At 50.3% G+C, this 21,250-nt stretch overlaps 1 protein-coding gene across 1 annotated transcript in view; it reads right to left on the bottom strand.

Annotated features, from left to right (window-relative positions):
* Positions 1–21,048, bottom strand: part of SLC8A3 (solute carrier family 8 member A3) — a 169,055-nt gene extending 148,007 nt beyond the window's left edge. Inside the window, exon 1 of the mRNA XM_038765876.1 lies at positions 20,903–21,048. The gene's annotated coding sequence lies outside the window, so the exon portion shown is untranslated. The remainder of the gene's footprint in view (positions 1–20,902) is intronic.
* Between the last annotated feature and the right edge of the window lie 202 nt (positions 21,049–21,250).

Below are 21,250 nucleotides of genomic sequence, written 5' to 3' on the forward strand. Positions count from 1 at the left end.
TACCTCCAGGCCCCGATCGACAGGTGGGAAGCAGAGGGAGCCCCTCTATTAAACGGCCTGCCCGAGATTTCAGCCTCCAGGAATCCCCTGGGCACAGCAGAGGTGTTGGAACATTCCCGGGAGGTGACAGGGTAGAGGCGGAGGCTGGGACTCCTGACCTGGGGAGCCAGGGCGGACTAGAAACTCATCACAGGAGACTTACCACTTATCTGCTGTGTGACCTTGGGCAAGTGGATTTACTTCTCTGGGCCTGAGTTACCTCTGTAAAATGGAGATTGAGAATGTGAGTCCCACTTGGGACAGGGACTGTGTCCAACCCAATTTGCCTGTATACACCCCAGCACTTAGTACAGTGCCCGGCGCATAGTAAACGTTGAACAAATACCATCATTATTAATTATTATTATTAAAGCCACCGAGGCCCAGGGATTGAGGGCTGGGTGGGGGAGAAAATTGGCCCCGAAGCAGGAGGTTGGATAATAATAATAATAATAATGATAATAATAATAATAATAATAATAGCATTTATTAAGCACTTACTATGTGCAAAGCACTGTTCTAAGTGCTGTGGATGGGCCCCAGCTTCCAGACAAGTGGCCAAAGAGCCTTTATCAGGCCTCCAGACAGGGAGCTGATGTCCATCTTGACCTTGGTGGCTGTGGGGAACTAGGACTAGCCCACGGGAGAGGCCTGGGGGCATTTTGTTGCTATGAGAGCGGGGATCAGAGAAGAGAGGCCCTGGGTTTTAATTCCAGCTACCCCATTTGCTGCGTGACCCTGGGCAAGTCACTAAAATTTCCAAGTCTCATCAGTAAAATGAGGATTAAGTAATTGCTCTCCCTCTCAGACTGTGAGCTCTCTGTAGGCCAGGAACTGTGTCTGATCTGATTCTCTTGCATCTACCACAGTGTTTGGCATATAATAAGTATTAAGAAAGACCACAGATATCATTATTAACACTATTACTTAAACACAGGCTTTTCTGATAGTAACAATCCAACTTCCAGCTTGCTGTTCCTCCTCTGGGAGCATGATGTCATCTCCCTCTATCCCCATCCGGATAAATAGTAATTGTAATTGTGGTATTCGTTAAGTACTTACTATGTGCCAAGTACAGTACTAAGCCCTGGGGTGGATATAAGGAAATCAGGTTGAACAGAGTCCCTGTCCCACACAGCGCTCAAAGTCATAATCCCCATTTTACAGATGAGGTAACTGAGGCACAGATAAGCTAAGTGACCTGTCCAGAGTCACACAACAGACCTTCACAATCCATCCACCAGTGATATTTAATAAGCATTTACTCTGGGCAGAGGTGTGAGCCCGTTGTTGGGTAGGGACCATCTCTATATGTTGCCAACTTGTACTTCCCAAGCGCTTAGTACAGTGCTCTGTACACAGTAAGCACTCAATAAATATGATTGATTGAATGAATGAATGAACTGTACTAAGCACTTGAGAGAATTTAATACAGTTGGGAGACAAGACCCCGGTCCTTGAGGAGCATGCAATCCAAAGGAGGAACTTCCAATCATCAGCCTAGACTCCCCTCTCCCCAATCCGACCTCTCTCTCCCACCTTCCTGGCCATGTCCAAATGCCCTCTTGCACACTGGGGAAAATCACCTCATTCTGTTCATCATCCATATTCTCCACTTAATCAATCAATCGATAGCATTTACTGAGTGCTAGTGGTTGCAGAGCATTGTACTAAGTGCTTCATTCATTCAATCGTATTTATTAAGCGCTTACCGTGAGAAGAGCACTGTACTAAGCGGTTGGGAGAGCACAATACAACAGCACTGGTAGATCTATTCCCTGCCCACAATTGAGCTTACAGTCTAGAGGGGAGACAGGGAAGGGTTCTTGGAGGAAATGTGAACTTTATAATGTTTTGAAGGGAGAAGAATTGTGGTCTGGTGTGTAGGGAGGGAAGGGCTTTCCAGGGCAGAGGGAGGATGTGGGGAGGGGGTCGGAGGTGACATAAATGAGATGGAGCCAGAGAAAACAAGCAATCCACCCTCTTAAACTGCAGCTCTATGCCTCCTTCCCCAGTAACTCACCCATTCTACCACCCACTTCAATCATCGTGTTCCCATCTAACAGACTCTTAGAATTCCAAGCTGTCTATAGAGGCAGATTTCAATCAATCAATCAAATCGTACTTATTGAGCGCTTACTGTGTGCGGAGCACTGTACTAAGCGCTTGGGAAGTACAAGTTGGCAACATACAGAGACAGTCCCTACCCACAATTGTACTTATTGAGTGCTTACTATGTGCAGAGCACTGCATTAAGCACTTGGGAGAGAACAATATAACAGAGTTGGTAGACCCAATCCCTGCCCACCACATGCTGATAGTCTAGGACTACGAGATTAATTGTTCATTAATTTCTGCCTTATTTAATTTCTGCCTCCTCTCTCTCTAGCCGAAAGTTTCTCTGTTTTCTGTCTGAACTCCCTCCACTTCACATCTGGCCAACCCGCTGCTCTTCCCTTCTTCAAAGCCCTGCAGAAAGCACAGTTCCTCCAGGAGGCCTTCCTTGATTCCTTCCTTTCTCTCATGTCTCTTCCATATTTCCCCACCTAGTGAGCCTGAGCACTTCCCAATTACCTAACCACTTGGGGACTCACGCCCATCACTCCACGTCCAAGCATGCTTCCCTTCCCCTGCCAATGACCTTATCATCGGGGTATTTGTTAAGCACTTAGTTTGTGCCAGACACTGTACTAAGTACCGGGGTAGATCCAAGCTAACCAGTTTGGACACAGTCCCTGTCCCACCTGGGGCTCAAAGTCTCAATCCCCGTTTTACGAATGATGTCACTGAGGCCCAGAGAAGTTGTGGCTCAGTGGAAAGAGCATGGGCTTTGGAGTCAGGGGTCATGGGTTCAAATCCCGGCTCCGCCAACTGTCAGCTGTGTAACTTTGGGCAAGTCACTTCACTTCTCTGTGCCTCAGTTACCTCATCTGTAAAATGGAGATTAAGACTGTGAGCCCCACATGGGACAACCTGATCACCTTGTAACCTCCCCAGCGCTTAAAACAGTCCTTTGCACATAGTGAGCACTTAATAAATGCCATCATCATCATCATCATCATCATCAAGTGAAGTGACTTGGCCAAGGTCACACAACAGACAAGTGGTGGAGCTGGGATTAAAGCCCAGGTCCCTCTGACTCCCAGGCCGGGGTTCTGTCCCCTAGACCATGCTGCTTCTCACGTCTTATGTACATTCCACTGTTTTCCCCTACCCGCAGTTGACTTTTAATGTCTTTCTTCCCCACTAGAATGTAAGCTCCTTGACGGCAAGGCTAATGTCTACTAATTCTACTGCATTCTCCCAAGCACTTGATATGGTTTTCGGTACACGGTAGCACTCAACAAATACACAACTGATTGATTGATGGAGACCACAGCTAGCTTTTAAAGTGACCTCTGGCATCCAGAACAGTCATATATTCCATGATGGTGCTCAATTAATTCATCAATCACTTTAAATTTATCCTTTCCTACCTTAACTCTGCCCTCTCCTCTGCCAGGCAAAATTATTTTGCCTTCCTTATTGACACCCATGCCCATCATCCCCGTCAGCAGTTCCATACATTTAACTCCCTCCTCAGGCCCCCTGTTCCTCCCCAACCTCCATCCCTCACCCCCAACAATCTGGCCTCCTACTTCATGAGTAAAATTAACCCCATCAGGTCTGAGCTCCCCAAAGTCACCCCTCCCGCTTCCCCATCCCCCTGGCTCTCAACCTTCTCTATTACTCTCCCATCCTTCCTGGCAGTATCTTCAGATGAGATCTCCTTCCTCTTCTCAAATGCTACTCCATCCACCTGGGCTTCGGACCCCATTCCCTCTCATCTTATGAAAACTCTCGCCCCTTCCCTCCTCCCCTCCTTAACTTCCATCTTCAACCGCTCACTCTCCATGGGTTCCTTCCCCTCTGCCTTCAAACAGGCCCACGTCTTCCCCATCCTAAAAAAACCCTCTCTTGACCCCACTGCCCCTTCTAGTGATCACCCTGTCTCCCTCCTACCATTCCTTTCCAAACTCCTAGAACGAGTCATCTATACGCGCTGCCTCAAATGCCTCAACTCCAACTCTCTCCTAGACCCTCTCCAATCTGTCCCCTCCACTCCACCAAAACTGCCCTCTCAAAGGTGACCCATGACCTCCTTCTGGCCAAATCCAATAACTTCTACTCTATCCTAATCCTCCTTGACCTCTCCAGCTGCCTTCGACACTGTGGACCCCCCCACTCCCTTCTCCTCAACACGCTATCCAACCTTGGCTTCACAGACTCCGTCCTCTCCCGGTTCTCCTCTTATCTCTCCAGCCATTCATTCTCAATCTCCTTTGCGGGCTCCTCCTCCCCCTCCCATCTCCTTACTGTAGGGGTTCCTCAACGGTCAGTTCTTGGTCCCCTTCTGTTCTCTATCTACACTCACGCCCTTGGTGAACTCATTCACTCCCATGGCTTCAGCTATCATCTCTATGCTGATGACACTCAAATCTACATTTCCGCCCCTGCTCTCTCTCCCTCCCTCCAGGCTCATATCTCCTCCTGCCTTCGGGACATCTCCATCTGGATGTCTGCCCATCATCTAAAGCTCAATATGTCCAAGACTGAGCTCCTTATCTTCCCTCCCAAATGCAGTCCTCTCCCTGACTTTCCCGTCACTGTAGACAACACTACCATCCTTCCCATCTCACAAGCCCGCAACCCTGGTGTCATCCTCAACTCCCCTTTCTCATTCACCCCACACATCCAATCCGTCACCAAAACCTGCTGGTCTCACCTCCACAACATTGCCAAGATCCAACCTTTCCTCTCCATCCAAACTGCTACCTTGCTGGTTCAATCTCTCATCCTATCCCGACTGGATTACTGTATTAGCCTCCTTTCTGAACGCCCAACCTCCTGTCTCCCCCCGATTCAGTCTATACTTCACTCTGCTGCCCGGATTATCTTTGTACAGAAACGCTCTGGGCATGTCCCTCCCCTCCTCAAAAATCTCCAGTGATTGCCTGTCAACCTAGGAATCAAGCAAAAACTCCTTGCTCTCAGCTTCAAGGCTCTCCATTGCCTCGCCCCTCCTACCTCACCTCCCTTCTCTCCTTCTACAGCCCAGCCCGCACCCTCCGCTCCTCTGCTGCTAACCTACTCACTGTGCCTCGTTCACACCTGTCCCACTGTCAACCTCTGGCCCATGTCCTTCCCCTGGCCTGGAATGCCCTCCCTCCACACATTCGCCAAGCTAGCTCTCTTCCTCCCTTCAAAGCCCTACTGAGAGCTCACCTCCTCCAGGAGGCCTTCCCAAACTGAGCCCCCTTTTTCCTCTCCTCCTCCCCATCCCACCCCCCTCTGCCCTACCTCCTTCCCTTTCCCAAAGCACTTGTATATATTTGTACAGATTTATTACTCTATTTTACTTGTATATATTTACTATTCTATTTATTTTGTTAATGATGTGCATATAGCTATAATTAATTATGATGATAATGATGGCATTTGTTAAGCGCTTACTATGTGCAAAGCACTGTTCTAAGCACTGGGGAGGTTACAAGGTGATCAGGTTGTCTCACGGGGGGCTCACAGTTTTAATCCCCATTTTACAGTTAAGGTAACTGAGGCCCAGAGAAATTAAGTGACTTGCTCAAAGTCACACAGCTGACAGTCGGAGGAGCCAGGATTTGAACCCATGACCTCTGACTCCAAAGCCCAGGCTCTTTCCACTGAGCCACACTGCTTCTCCAATTCTTCTCCAATTCTTCTCCTTTCTATAATTCTATTCATTCTGAGGTTTTGACATCTGTCAACATGTTTTGTTTTGTTGTCTGACTCCCTCTTCTAGACTGTAAGCCCATTGTTGGGTAGGGACTGTCTCTATGTTACCGACCTGTACTTCCCAAGCGCTTAGTACAGTGCTTAGTAAGCGCTCAATAAATACAATTGAATGAATCAATCAATCAGTGGTATTTATTAAGCATTAACTGCGTGCAGAGCACTGAATTAAGTGCTTGGGAGAGTACAGTACAATTCATTCAATCATATTTATTGAGCGCTTACTGTGTGCAGAGTACTGTACACAATCACTGCGAATACAATCACAATACAATCACTTCTTGTTGACTGATTGCTGATCCTCCCACCTGCAGGATCAGACACAGCATGGCCTAGTAGCAAGAGCACGGGCTTGGGAGTCAGAGGACATGGGTTCAAATCCTGCCTCCACAACTTGTCTGCTGTGTGACCTTGGGCAAATCACTTAACTTCTCTTTGCCTCAGTTCCCTCATCTGTATAAGGGGAATAAGACTCTGACCCCTACATGGGAGAGGGACTGTGTCCAACCTGATTCCCCTGTCTGTACCCTGGCACTTAGAACAGTGCTTGGCACATAGTAATGCTTAATGAATACCATAATCATCATCATCCCCTGCAGGATCTACCAGGCACAGTTGGAAACCCAATCCTTGAGGTTTATTTGGAAAACGCATAATAATATTAATAATGATTATGGTACTCATTAAGATCTTACTCTATGCCAAGCACTGTACTAAGCACAGGGGTAGAAACGAGATAATCAGGGTGGACACACTCCCTGTCCCACATGGAACTCCCAATCTAAGTATGAGGGAGTAGGATTTAATCCCTATTTTAATCCCCTTAAACTCTCATGATTCCTTTTGGTACCTAAGCACTTAGTACAGTGCTCAGTTCTCAGTAAGCCCCCAGTAAATACCCTTGATTGATGAGACACAGCCTCACGCTCAACCCAATAACAGGGTTGAATTTGTTCTTTCCATCATATTTTTGGGGGATTGGCAGAAAATTGTCTGTTTGAGGCCCCACGATAATGGACATTTTGGGTAACTGAAAGTTTGGCTCCAATTCTGCAGGTTGACTGCAATTTTCCAGGAGACCCTCCGGTTTGGGTCTTGGACACTATCTCAAGGTGTCCAAGAGGCAAGGGGACAAGGCAGAAAAATAATTTTCAAATAGGTAAATGGAATGATGTCATATCTCCTGCAGTGGGCACTGGAGTGGATCGATCAATCAGTCAGTCAATGGTATTTATTTTTTTGGTATTTGACAAGCACTTACTATGCGCTAGGCACTGAACTAAGCACTGGGGTAGATCTAAGCTCATCAGGTTGGACACATGGGGCTCTGTCCCATCTCTGCCCCACATGGGGCTCACCGTCTTAATCTCCCCAGGCCAGAAGACTAGGAAGACCAGACCGGTGTGAAAATCTAACAGAAGCAGAAGGAAAGAAGTGTCCTTTTATCAAAATGGGTTTGGTATCAGAAGCCATCTGTGAAAGGTATGAGGTTGAGTCAGACCCAGCCTGTAGCTGCCAGGGTGAAGGTGGGTGTTGGGGGGCAATAGTGTGGGTGAGACTGGCAAGAGGCTTTGATTGGGGCATTTATCCTCTCCTGCCTCGACTAAGGTTTCAGCCGCCTTGCTCAACTCCTTGCCTCCTGTCTCTCCCCACTCGAGTCCATACTTCACTCGGCTGCCTGGATCACTTGTCTTAAAAGACGTTCAGTTCATGTTTCCCTGCTCCTCAAGAACGTCCAGTGGTTGCCTACCCACCTCGGCATCAAACAGAAACTCCTCACCATTGGCTTTAAAGCACTCAACCACTTTGCCCCTCCCTGATGTCTTACTACAACCCAGCCCACATACCTCACTCCTCTAACACCAACCTTCTCACTGAACCTCAATCTCATCTATCTCCCTGTCCTTCCCCACATCCTGCCTCTGGCCTGGTTTGCCCTCCACCTTCATATTCGACAGTCCGCCACTCTCCCCACCTTCAATGCCTTATTGAAGGCACATCTCCTCCAGAAGCCTTCCCTGACTAAGCCCTCGTTTCCTCTTCTCCCATTCCCTTCCGTGGCACCTTTGTACTTAAAACAGTGCCTGGAACTTAGAACAGTGCTTGGCAAATAGTAAGTGCTTAACAAGTACCATAAATATCACTATTATTATTACCCTTTCTTCACCCCACTGTCAGCCCCACAGCACTTAAGTACATATCCTCAATTTATTTATATTATTTGTACATTCCCTGCCTACAAAGAGCATACAGTATAAGGGGGGAGGCAAACATTAGGATAAATAATTACGAATTCTTGGCGCTCGAATCACAAATTCATAAGTATATGCCCAAAAGGGGCAACTGACATGCTCAGTGTCTTCACCCAAGTGTTTTCCTTCGTTAGTGAAACTGGAGCCGGGCACCGCTAAGGCTCTGAACACACTCTTCACGGAACCAGGGGAGAAGGGGGAGTCGCCCTTGATCTATGTGGGCAGGGAACGTGTCCGTTAATTCTATAGTACTGTACTCTCCCAAGGGCTTAGTACAGTGTTCTGCACACAGTAAGCGCTCCATCAATCTATTGACAGATGTCAGTAGAGAGCAGCATGGCCTTGTGGATAGAGTACAGGCCTGGGAGTCAGAAGGATCTGGGCTCTGTCACCTGTCTGTCTTGTGACCCTGGACAAGTCACTTAACTTCTCTTTGCCTCAGTTACCTCATCTGTAAAAGGAGGATGAAGACTCTGAGTCCCATATGGGACAGGAACTGTGTCCAACTTGATTATCTAGTATCTACTCCAGCGCTTAGAACAGTGTTTGACATAGAGTAAGTGCTTAACAAATACCATCATCATTATTATTATTATTCTGTCACTGAAGCTGCTTGGACCTTGGCTGAGAATCCAGTTTGGATTCCCCACTTTCCCCATGGCACTCTAGGGTATCCTTCCCTATCCTCTGCTACTCAGCTCCCAAAAAAACAGACCACATCTGATTGAGAAGCAGCGTGGCTCAGTGGAAAGAGCACGGGCTTTGGAGTCAGAGGTCATGGGTTCAAATCCCGGCTCCACCAATTGTCCGCTGTGTGACTTCGGGCAAGTCACTTCACTTCTCTGTGCCCCAGTTACCTCATCTGTAAAATGGGGATGAAGACTGTGAGCCCCACGTGGGACTACCTGATCACCTTGTAACCTCCCCAGCGCTTAGAACAGTGCTTTGCACATAGTAAGTGCTTAATAAATGCCATTATTGCCCTTGATCTGAGACCAGTTTATCTACCCCTGCATATGTGTGTGTGTGTGTGTTTTAATGGCATTTGTTAAGTGATTATTATGTGCCACGCACTGTACTGAGTGCTGAGGAGGATACAAGTTACCAGTTGGACACAGTCCATGTCCCACATGGGGCTCACAGCCTTAATCCCCGTTTTCCAGATGAGAGAACTGAGGCCCCTGAGCAGTAAAGTGACTTGCCTAAAGGCACAGAGCAGAAGAGTGTGATTAGAACCAGGTCTTTCTGACTCCCAGACCTGGGCTTTATCCACTAGACTAATTCCAACTTCTCACTACTTCCTTCACTTCTCTGCTCCTGCCGAGATACAAACCGGAGTTAGATTAGTGCTGGGCTGTAGGGAACAACAGGCAACCTCTCACCCAAGTAAATGCATAATTATACTCCTGGAAAATAGAGATACGCATGGTTTGGGGTAGAACAAATTTATTTTTCCAGCATATCTTATTAAAACAACTTCCTGATCGTAATTATCATAAGGAAGCAGCAAGGCCTATTGGTGAAAAGAGCACCGGGAATCAGAAGACCTGGGTTCTAATCCTGCTCCACCACATATCTGTTCCTTGACCTTAGGCAAGCTACTTCACTTCTCTATATCTCAGTTAACTCACTATAAAATGGGGATTAAGACTGTAAACCCCAGGAGGGCTATAGACTGTGTCCAACCTGATTAGTTTGGATCTATTCCAGGGCTTAGTACAGTTGTGGCACTTAGTAAGCGCTTGTCAAGTATCATAAAAAAATGATTAAATCCAATCTCATGACATTTCTTATCACTTCCATTGGGTCTGTGGCTTAGTCTAGGCTGCACTGAATTAAAATTATATTCTTCTTGTTGTAAGACTGAAATGGAACCACAGAATGTTCTTATATTAATTTAAAGGCATAGCGTTAATAGTCTTGAGACAAAACTGTGATCGTTTGCTTTAGATTAGAAAGACAATAACTGTGGTATTTGTTCAGCTCTTATTATGTGCCAAGCACTGTACTAAGTACTGGATAGACAGAAGATAATCAAACTGGTCACGAGCCATGTTCCACAAAAGGCTAACAGTAAAAGGGAAAAGGAGACTAGGAACTGAAACCCCCATTTTACAGATGAGAAAACTGAGGCCCAGAGAATGAAGTGATTTGCCCAAGGTTTCACAGCAGGTCTGTGGAGGAGCCGGGATTATAGAACCCAGGTCTCCAGGCTCCAAGGCCTGGGCTCTTTGCACTAGGCCACGCTGCTGGGTCATACAGCAGACAAGCGGTGGAGCCGGGATTAGAACCCAGGTCCTCAGACTCCCAGGCCTGGGATCATTCCCCTAGGACAGGCTGCTTCTCAACAAAGACTTGAATACAGGTGGATCCCAAAAAAATCTACCGGGCCAACAGGAGGGTGTTCATCTGACTTCCTGGCACAAATTCCCTCATCTCGGCGGGAAGGAAAGGAATTAGGCAAGGCTGTTCTGGCTGTTCTAAACCACTCTCCCTGTGAGTGACACTGCCAGGCTCCCGGTCTACCAGCAGCCCAGATTGGAGGCTCCATGCCAGATCTTGGGTCCAGCTTGGGAATACAGAGCAGCGTGTAGGCCCAGGAGACTCAGAGCAACGTAGCCTAGTGGAAAGAGCCTAGGCCTGGGAGTCGGAAGGACCTGGGTTCTCATCCCAGCTCCATCACTTGCCTGCTGTGTGACCTTGGGCAAGCCACTTCACTTCTCAGGGCCTCAGTTTCCTAACTGTAAAATGGGGTATCCGTTCTCCCTCCTGCTTAGACTGAGAGCCCCATGTGGGATAGGGCCTGTGTCCGACCTAACTTGTATCTACCCCAGAGTTTAGAACGGTATTTGACACATAGCAAGCACGAACCAAATACCACATTAAAGGTGATGTGAACAGGTTTGGCCTTTGGGGAAAAAAGGGGGTCTTTGAGGCTGGGACAAGAACCGGTGTCAGTTCATGGTTTTATGTCCCAGTATGAGGTGAAGTGTGTAGAGAGTCGAGATCAGAACAGCAGGTATCCCTGGAAGACTCTGGGCCTTTCCCGGCATTGTCAAGTGCTTAGTACAGTGCTCTAGACACAAATACTCCAAAAATGCCATTGATTAACTGAATGATTGATTTGCCAAGAATTGGGAAGTCCGCCCAAATCAGGGAGAGCATTCAGGCAGTGGGGTTTAGTGGAAAGAGCACAGGACTGGGAAACAGGAGGCCTGGGGTCTAATCCCAACTCCATGATGTGCCTGCTGGGTGACCTTGGACGAGTCACTTAACTTCTCTGTGCTTCAGTTTTCACATCTGTAAAATGGGGACTAAATACCTGTCCAATCAATCAGTAGTATTTATTGAGCGCTTACTATTTGAGCACGGTACTGTTTGGGAGAGTACAGTACAACAGAATTAGCGGAAACGTTCCCTACCCGTAACAAGTTTACAGTCTACGGGGGGGGTCGGGGGGAGAGACGGACATTAATATAAATAAATAATTCATCAAATATAATTTAGTGATATATACAGCGCTTAGCACAGTGCTTTGCACACAGTAAGCGCTCAATATGATTGAATATGCAGATAAGTGGGAAAGGGAAGCAGCGTGGCTCAGTGGAAAGAGCATGGGCTTTGGAGTCAGAGGTCAGGGGTTCAAATCCCAGCTCCGCCAATTGTCAGCTGTGTGACTTTGGGCAAGTCACTTAACTTCTCTGGGCCTCAGTTACCTCATATGTAAAATGGGGATTAAGACTGTAAGCCCCCCATGGGACAACCTGATCACCTTGTAACCTCCCCTGTGCTTAGAACAGTGCTTTGAACATAGTAAGCACTTAATAAATGCCATCATTATTACTATTATTATAAGTGCTGTGGGGTAGGGGTCAGGGCGAATATCAAATGTCCAAAGGCCATAGATCCAAGGGCATAGATGATAGAGAAGAGACAGCGACCTGGGAAAAAAAGAGGGCATCAACGGGAAAGGCTTCTTGGAGGAGATGCATTCATTCATTTACTCATTCATTCATTCATTCATTCATTCAATCAGTCGTATTTATTTAGCGCTTACTGTGGGCAGAGCACTGCACTAAGCACTTGGAAAGTGCAATTCAGCAACAAAGAGAGACAATTCCTACCCAACAACGGACTCTGTTCTTTCCCCTTAGGCCGTGAGCCCAGTATGGGACAAGGACTGTGTCTGATCTGATTTTATCGTGTCAACCCCAATGCTTAGCACCTAGTAAGTCCTTAACAATTACTTCATTGATGATTATTATCGTGGAAGGTGGAAGGTGACAGTCCTGACTGAGACTAAGCCGAGTTTATTCCTCATTCTCGTAGCCAGGATGAGCTCCCCAAACCAATTAGGGCCTCTCTCTCTCCCTGAAGGCCACCAGAGAACAGATGTCTGGTCCCAAGGGCTCTATGCTTTCCCCGACAATGAAGCTGAATTACTTTAATGTACTTTAATTTCCTTTCATTTTCTTAAGGTTGAACCGTGGAATCGGATCAGTTCGTGTCGCCTGAGGAGCAACTGACATCTGGCAAGGCACTGGGGCCTCCCAAGGCCTCCTCCCCACCCAGTTCAGTCCTTTATTAATTTTTTTGGTACCTGCTACAGGCTTACTGTATGCCAAGCACTGTTCTAAGCGCTGGGGTAGATACAAGCTAATCATGTTGGATACAGTCCATGTCCCACATGGGGCTTACAGACAATCCATTTTACAGATGAGTAACTGAGTAACAGAGAATCAATCACCAGTATTTACTGAGTGCTTACTCTGGGTAGAGCACTTTACTGAGTGCTTGGAAGAGTACAATACAACAAAATTAGCAGACATGTTCCCTGCCATACAGTCTAGAGGACGAGTTTACAGTCTAGAGAAGTGAAGTGACTTGCTCAAGGTCACATAGCCGATCAGCGACGGAGCCGGGATTAGAACCCTGGTCCTCTGACTCCCAGGCCCGGGCTCTTTCCATTTGGTCATGCTGCTTCTGAAGTCCCCCTCTAGACTGTATGCTCATCGTGGGCAGGGCAGTTACATTGTTATATTGTACTCTCCCAAGATTAAGACTCCCAAGATTTAGATTAGCATATTTTGGACACATCAACAGGAGGACTAATTCTCTGGAGAAGACACTAATGCTAGGAAAAGTCCAGGGAAAACATGGAAGAGGCAGACCGGAAGCCAGAAGGACAGAGACCATAACAACGATAACGGAAGAACTGTTAGGTTGCGGATTATGGCAGAGGACAGGACCTTCTGCAGAAACAGTCCATCCATGGAGACACTATGAATCGGAAATGACTCGATGGCACTTAATAATAAATTCTCCCAAGTGTTTAGTACAGTGTTCTGAACACAGTAAGTGCTCAATAAATACGATTGACTGATTGACAGAGTGAGACCTTGAGCCCCATTTTCAGGGAGGCGGACGTGAAATGGGCTCTCAGTCTTCCCCGTCAAAAGCCAACTGAACCTACTTGTGGATCCAATCTTTTCCCAGGGAATTTCCAAAGCAAATCTCCCCCACTTGGCAAAGGTCCAAGCTGGCTCCCCTCACCATGCTGAGGGACTCTCTGAAGCGGGGTCTTTCATTCATTCATTCAATCATATTTATTGAGCGCTTACTATGTGCAGAGCACTGTACTAAGCACTTGGGAAGTACAAGTTGGCAACATATAGAGATGGTCCCTACCCAACAGCGGGCTCACAGTCTAGAAGGGGGAGACAGACAACAAAACAAAACATATTAACAAAATAAATAGAATAAATATGTACAAATAAAATAAAGAGTAATAAATACGTACAAACATATATACATATATACAGGTGCTGTGGGAGGGGAAGGAGGTAAGGCGGGGGGATGGGGAGGGGGAGGAAGGGGAGGAGGGGGACAAGAAGGATCAATCAATCAATCAATCAATTGTATTTATTGAGTGCTTACTGTGTGCAGAGCACTGCACTAAGCACTTGGGAAGTACAAGTTGGCAACATATAGAGACAGTCCCTACCCAACAGTGGGCTCATAGTCTAGAAGGGGGAGACAAAGAACAAAACCAAACATACTAACAAAATAAAATAAATAGAATAGATATGTACAAGTAAAATAAATAAATAAAGAGAGTAATAAATATGTACAAACATATATACATATATACAGGTGCTGTGGGGAAGGGAAGGAGGTAAGATGGGGGTGATGGAGAGGGGGACGAGGGGGAGAGGAAGGAAGGGGCTCAGTCTGGGTAGGCCTCCTGGAGGAGGTGAGCTCTCAGTAGGGCCTTGAAGGGAGGAAGAGAGCTAGCTTGGCGGATGGGCAGAGGGAGGGCATTCCAGGCCCGGAGGATGACGTGGGCCGGGGGTCGATGGCGGGACAGGCGAGAACGAGGCACGGTGAGGAGATTAGCGGCAGAGGAGCGGAGGGTGCAGGGTGGGCTGTAGAAGGAGAGAAGGGAGGTGAGGTAGGAGGGGGCGAGGTGATGCAGAGCCTTGAAGCCGAGGGTGAGGAGTTTCTGCCTGATGCGCAGATTGATTGGTAGCCACTGGAGATTTTTGAGGAGCCACACCTATGACATGGCATTCTCCCAAGTGCTCAGTACAGTGCTCTGCACACAGTAAGCACTCAATAAATACCACTAATCAGTTGACTGAGGCACAGACTAAGCTGAGTTCCTCAGCAAGCAAGAGAAGGGAAAGGGGACCAACAAGGTAGGGCCTGGACAAGCATTGGGAACCCCAAACTCAGCAACACCCCAATCAGTGTAATCTTGTGGATAGAGCCCCGGCCTGGAGATCACAGGACCTGGATTCTAATCCCAGCTCCTCCACTTGTCTGCTGCTGTGCGACCTCGGGTGTCACGTAACTTTTCTAGGCCTCGGTTAACTCATCTGTAAAGTGGGGAGTGACGCTGTGAGCCTCATGTGGGAGAAGGGACCGTGACTGACTTGATTAGCTTGTATCTACCCCAGCACTTAGTACAGTGCCTGGCACCTAGTAAGTGGTTAACAAACATCATCAAAACAAATATCATCAAGCAGCTCTCCTCGACTCTGGAGAACAGAAGAGGAAGCAGCCCCGTTCTAGTCCCAGGGACAGCAGAGATGTTGCTCTAACTTGTGGCATTTCGTGGCCAAGTAGGACGGGGCAGTAGTAGTAATAGGGTTATTTTCCTTATACACTACAATTTCCCCTACCTATAAGCAATTTTAATGTCTGTCTCCCCTTCTAGTCTGCAATCTTCTTGCAGGCAGAAATCGCTTCTATCAACTTTATTACATTGTACTTTTCTCACTGCTAAATACAGTACTCTGCACAGAATAAGTGCTTGATAAATAATCATCGATTGATGGTAGTAGTAGCTGAGTAATGGTAGTAGTTAGTAGTAGAATAATAATAATAACGTTGGTATTTGTTAAGCGCTTACTATGTGCCAAGCACTGTTCTAAGCACTGGGGTAGATACAAGGGAATCAGGTTGTCCCACGTGGGGCTCACAGTCTTCATCCCCATTTTTCAGATGAGGTAACTGAAGCACAGAGAAGTTAGGTGACATTTCCAAGGTCACACAGCTGACAAGTGGCAGAGCCAGGATTAGGACCCATGACCTCTGACTCCCAAGCCTGTGATCTTTCCACCAAGCCACGCTGCTTCTCAATCAAACTATCAATCGTATTTGTTATGCAGGCCACTGAACAGTACGTGGCACATAGTAAGTGCTTAACAAATGCCATCATCATCATTATTATTATTATTCTTAAGCACTTGAGAGAGTAAAGTTGGTAGACACATTCCCTGCCCACAAAGAGCTGACAGTCTAGAGGGTGAGGCAGACATTAATATAAATAATTGAATTACAGATATAATAATAATAATTATGGTATTTTTTAAGCACTTACTACGTGTCAGGGGCTGTACTAAGCACTGGGGTGGACACAAGTAAATCGGGTTGGACACAGTCCCTGTCCCACATGGGGCTCACAGTTTCAATCCCCATTTTACAGATGAAGTAACTGAGGCTCAGAGAAGTGAAGTGATTTGCCCAAGGACAAACAGCAGACAAGTGGTGGACCCAGGATTCAGACCCATGACCTTCAGACTCCCAGGCCCGAGCTCTACCCATTATGCCATGCTGCTCCTGTGGGTCTGAGGGAGGGGTGAATAAAGGGTCCAAATCCAAGCAGTTGTAGTAATGGCATTTATTTAGCACCTACTCTGTGCAAAGCAGTGTGGTAAACAGTGGGAAAGAAATACTCAGGTGAGATAGACATGGTCCCTGGCTCCAATCTGAGGTTAATACAGAACTCTACTTCTGCCTGTGGTAACTGGAGTGATTTGGGCACCTGGAGCCTGGAATTCTGTTCCTGCCTCAGCCCTTATGGCTCTCCCAGGGAGGGACAAATGGCTTCCCTCTTTGTGACGACCTCATGCAGGACTGGAAATCGAAAGGGCCACCTCCCCAAGACTACTATGGCAATTTCCCCCTACCCCCCTCAATCGCCCCAGGAGCACCCCAGGTGTGAACAAATGACAAATGGCTCCCGATCTGAGCCCTGAACCAGGGCGAGGGGAATCTTCATCAGCCTCCTGAGAGCCACGGAGAGTAGAACGCCACGAGTCCGGCCCGAGGTGTGCCCATCCTCAGCCCCCTGATTCTTAGGACACAGCAGGGTGGGCTGGAAATAGCTGCTCTTCTTGTTCCCACTTCTGAATGCCACTTGGCTCTCTCTGCCCTCCCACTGGCATGAGTAAAATGTTGGTATTGCAGGCAGGTAGTACAAAATGTTTATATTACCAGCAGCTGCAGAGTAAGTGGAATGGAGTTTGTGCACGTATGTGTGCATGTGTGCGTGTTTGTGTGTGCGTGTGTGTGCATGTGTGCGTGTGTGAGACCACCATGACCTAGTAGAAGGCACCCAGACCTGGGAGTCAGAAGGACTTGGGCTCTAATCCCAGCTCCACCTCTTGGCAGCTGTGTGACCTTGGGCAAGTCACTTAATGTTTCTGTGTCTCAGTTCTCTCATCTGCAAAACGGGGATTCAATCCCTGTTAACCCTCTTACTTGGACTCTGAGCCCCATGTGGGTCTCACACAGCGCTTAACAAATACTACACTCATTATTATGAATAATAATAACAATGATATGATGATTAGTGATAATCATCTCATCACCTCATTGTTATCGTTATTATTATTACAGGGAGCTGGAACTACCTGGTGCCAAGAGGACCTCCAGAGCTAACAGCTGTTCTCCCAGTGCTGCTCTGCGTCTCTTCAGAGCTTCAACAGGCTCTAGGGACAGACACTTCAGCCAGGCTGGGCTGGGGGGGTTCCTCCCTCTTCTGCCATCCCTCAGCCATGTGGCACGGTGGTACAACCATCTACGCAGCAGAAGGAGCAGGGATGCCCAGCTGCTGGGGGAAAGGGGAGGGGGAAGGGGCGATCCCTGCCAGGCAGGAGGACACCAACACAACCAGAGCAGGACCTGGGAACAAGGCACATCGCAGTTATGAGAACACACGATACCGGCCATTGTGTGTGGAGGCGGGGAGCCGTACGAGCCTCAGTCAGACACACGGGCACGTCCTTAGGGATAATAATAATAATGGCATTTGTTAAGCGCTTACTATGTGCCAAGCATTGTTCTAAGCGCTGGGCAAAGAGGCCTCGCCGACACCCTGAGTGCAAGCAGACTCTTTATTTTACAGTATTTGTTAAGCAGGTACTATGTGCTGGGTACTGTACTAAGCGCTGTACTGTATTAAGCTAATCAGGTTGGACATAGTCCATGGCGTAGTGGATAGAGTAATGGCCTGGGAGTCAAAAGGTCATGAGTTCGAATGTGACCTCCGCCACTTGTCTGCTATGTGGCCTTGGGCAAATCACTTCACTTCTCTGTGCCTCAGTTCCCTCATCTGTACAATGGGGATTAAGACTTTGAGCCCCACGTGGGACAACCCAATTCCCTCGTATCTACCCCACCCCTAGAACAGTGCTTGGCACATAGTAAGTGCTTCACAAATGCCATCATTATTATTATTATTATTATAAGGGGGCAGAGACAGGCCGGGGAAGGGAGCAGAGCTGGGGGGGAGGAGGGAGCTGGGCCGGGGGAAGGAGGAGTAGCTGAGAGGGGAAAGGGGGCGAAGCTAGGAGGGGGGAAAGGGTGAAGCTAATAATAATAATGGCATTTGTTAAGCGCTTACTATGTGTGAAGTACTGTTCTAAGCGCTGGGAGGATACAAGGTGATCAGGTTGTCCCTCTTGGGGCTCACAGTCTTAATCCCCATTCAACAGATGAGGTAACTGAGGCCCAGAGAAGTGAAGTGACTTGCCCAAGGTCACACAGCAGACATGTGAAGGTGTCGGAATTAGAACCCATGACCTCTGACTCCCAAGCCCGTGCTCTTTCCACTAAGCCATGCTGCTTCTCTAAAGGAGGGGGGAAAGGGGAGAAGCTGGTAGGGGAGAAGCTGGTAGGGGAGAAGCTGGTAGGGGCGAAGGGGAAGGAGCTGGGAGGGGGGAAGGAGATGAGCTGGGAGAGGTAAAGAGGAGGAGCTGGGGGAAGGGAAAGGGGCAGAGCTGGGAAGGGGGCAGGGGGCGGAGCGTGGGGTTTGGGTCCCAGGCGGGTCCGTGGGCATCCCCGTGCGGGCTGCGGGGCCCCGGCTCGCTCCTCTGGAGGAAGGCCTCCTGCCGTGGTTCGGGCCGAGCGTGTCGCAGTGGGTTCAAACGCACTCCTCTTCCGATCGCCCGGACCCTCCGGCGACCCCGGCCCTGGGAGAGGACACCGGGCGGGGGGGAGGGGACTTGGGAGTCCCCCGGCCCTGCGCCCACCCCTGTCCTCACCGCCCACCCCTTACACCCCCGACCCCTTCCAGGGAGAGGGAGGGGGGGAGAGGGAGAGAGAGAGAGAGTGTTTGTGTGTGTGCCTATCGGTGCGGGGAGAGAGGAAGGGTTCAGCACTGCACTGTCAATCTATCCAGCCATCAATCAATGGCATTTATTGAACCCTTACTGTGTGCAGAGCACCGTACCCAGCGCCTGGGAGACGACGGTGCCACGGGATGAGCAGACCCGTCCCCTGCCCCTAACGAGCTTACAGTCTAGAGGTGGCGACGGACATGGCGACGGACATGGATGGTACTTCTGTACCTCATAATATAGCAAATATAAGTGCCGTGAGGTTGAGGACGGGGCGAATGTCACACGTCGGAAGGTCCGAGATCCAAGTGCATGGACGACGCAGAAGGGAGAGGGCACAGGGGGAAAGAGGGCTTCCTAGGCCCGCTGACCCCCGGGGGAAAAACAGAAAATAAAAGAAGCAGCGACCAAAGACCGGAAGGGGCCCAACTGGACCTGGGGTGACTTTACACCATCAGGCAGGCCCGGTGCCACACTCTCAGCTCCCTTTGCAGCGCCTGGGCGGTGGGGCGTGGGGTTACTGGTGGTAGTAAATGGTGGTGACGGTGGTAGTAGTAGTGGTGGTGGCAGTGTCTGCGGTGATGGCGGGGGAGGGGAAAGGCACGGAGCCGGAGAAGCGGGGCCGGGGACGCTTTCGCCTCCCTCGGGGCCCTCCCGGGCGGCTCTTCTCTCCCGGACAGCCCGCCTGCCTCCCGCCCCGTCCCCATCCCCATCACTCAGGCTCCGGGAGCCGGGCTTGGTGGGGGCCCCCGGGCGGGCGGCCCTCCTTCCTCGGATCGTGCGCGCCCGCCGCCCGGCAGACACACAGACCGCAAAAACGCGGCCCGGAAACGCACTCGAGCTTCAGCCCGAGAGCAAACGCGAGACCCAGGCGACCAGCCACGGGAGACCCCCGACTCCCCTCCCGAACACACACACACACACGCACGCACGCACAGCTACACAAACTCTCCGGGGACCAGGGCGAGAACGACCCGCTCAGGCCCGCCCCGGACCTACCGAAAGGCGCCCATGCAGCCCGCGGTGGCCGCGGTGGCCGCAGGGGCCGGCTTGCCGACAGGCGCAGGTTGCTGCCCAGGGAGCGCCCCGGGGCTGCTCAGCCGCCCGGCCAAGGCGCCCAGAAGCGGCCCGCCGCACGCGCGCGCGCGCGCGCCCCCAGGCACACGCCACCACACGCGGACACACGCGGACACACACACACGTACACACACACCACACACACACACCCCCACACCCATGCGTCCCCCAGACCCCGCTCCCTCCAGGATGGCTGTGCCCCGGGCCCACCCGGGCCCGCCGCTCCCCCCGGAGCCGGTCCCGGGCGGAGAGGGGGGGCACAGGAGGGTCCCCGTTCCTTACCTGTCGGGCCACCGCTCTCTCTCTCTCTGTGTCTGCCTCTCCGGGGCGGGTAAAGGGCGGGGCAGGGGAGGGGAGGGGAGGGGAGGGGCCCCCGACCCACCGACCTCCGGGGGTGAGGAGGGGGCGGGGGGGGTCCTGGAGCCCCCCCCCCCGCCTGGGAGCCGCCTGGGCCGGGGCCGCCGACCCCTCCTCCTGACCCTCCGTCCGTCCGTCGGTCCGTCCCCCCGCCCGCCCGGCGACCCCCTCCTCCTGTCCGCCCGCTCTCCGCTCCCGATCTCCGCTCGACCCTCCGAGCCCCCCGACCCCCGATGGGCGGCCCGCCTCGGCCTGCGCCGGACCCCGGCCGGACCCGTCGCAACACCCGGGACACACACACACACACACACACACACCCCTCCTCCCGCCCCCTTCGAAAAAGGGGAGAAAAAAAAACCCAACCAAAGCAGGACAATCCAGCCCTGACCGCCCCCCCCCCCCCCCCCAGCCGCCGCCCCCGGGCGCCCCCCGCCCGGGCCCGAGTGTGTGTGTCCTGACCTGGATTTTGCCTTGGGCTTTTTGGAAAGCGGGGCTGGCCGGCGGGCAGGGGGAGGGCCCGAGGGGAGGACGGAGGAGGAGGAAGGAGGATGAGGAGGGAGGAGGGCGAGGGGAGACCGGGAGCGCTGAAGAGGCTTCCCTCTGTCATCAGAAGATGCCGGCCGACGATCTGAAATTAAAGGCTCTGCCATCCACATCTGCGGGTTGAAATCGAGCGAGCAGCAATTACTCAGAGACAGACCGCCCTGCTTAGGGAACTGCGGTTTCTTCTCTCCTCCTCCTCCTATTCCTCCTCCTCCTCCCCTTGCTCCTCTTTTTCCTCCTCCTCCTCCTCCTCCTCCTGTTCCT

The sequence above is a fragment of the Tachyglossus aculeatus genome, chromosome 23 (assembly GCF_015852505.1).
Source record: "Tachyglossus aculeatus isolate mTacAcu1 chromosome 23, mTacAcu1.pri, whole genome shotgun sequence".
Taxonomy (NCBI): domain Eukaryota; kingdom Metazoa; phylum Chordata; class Mammalia; order Monotremata; family Tachyglossidae; genus Tachyglossus; species Tachyglossus aculeatus.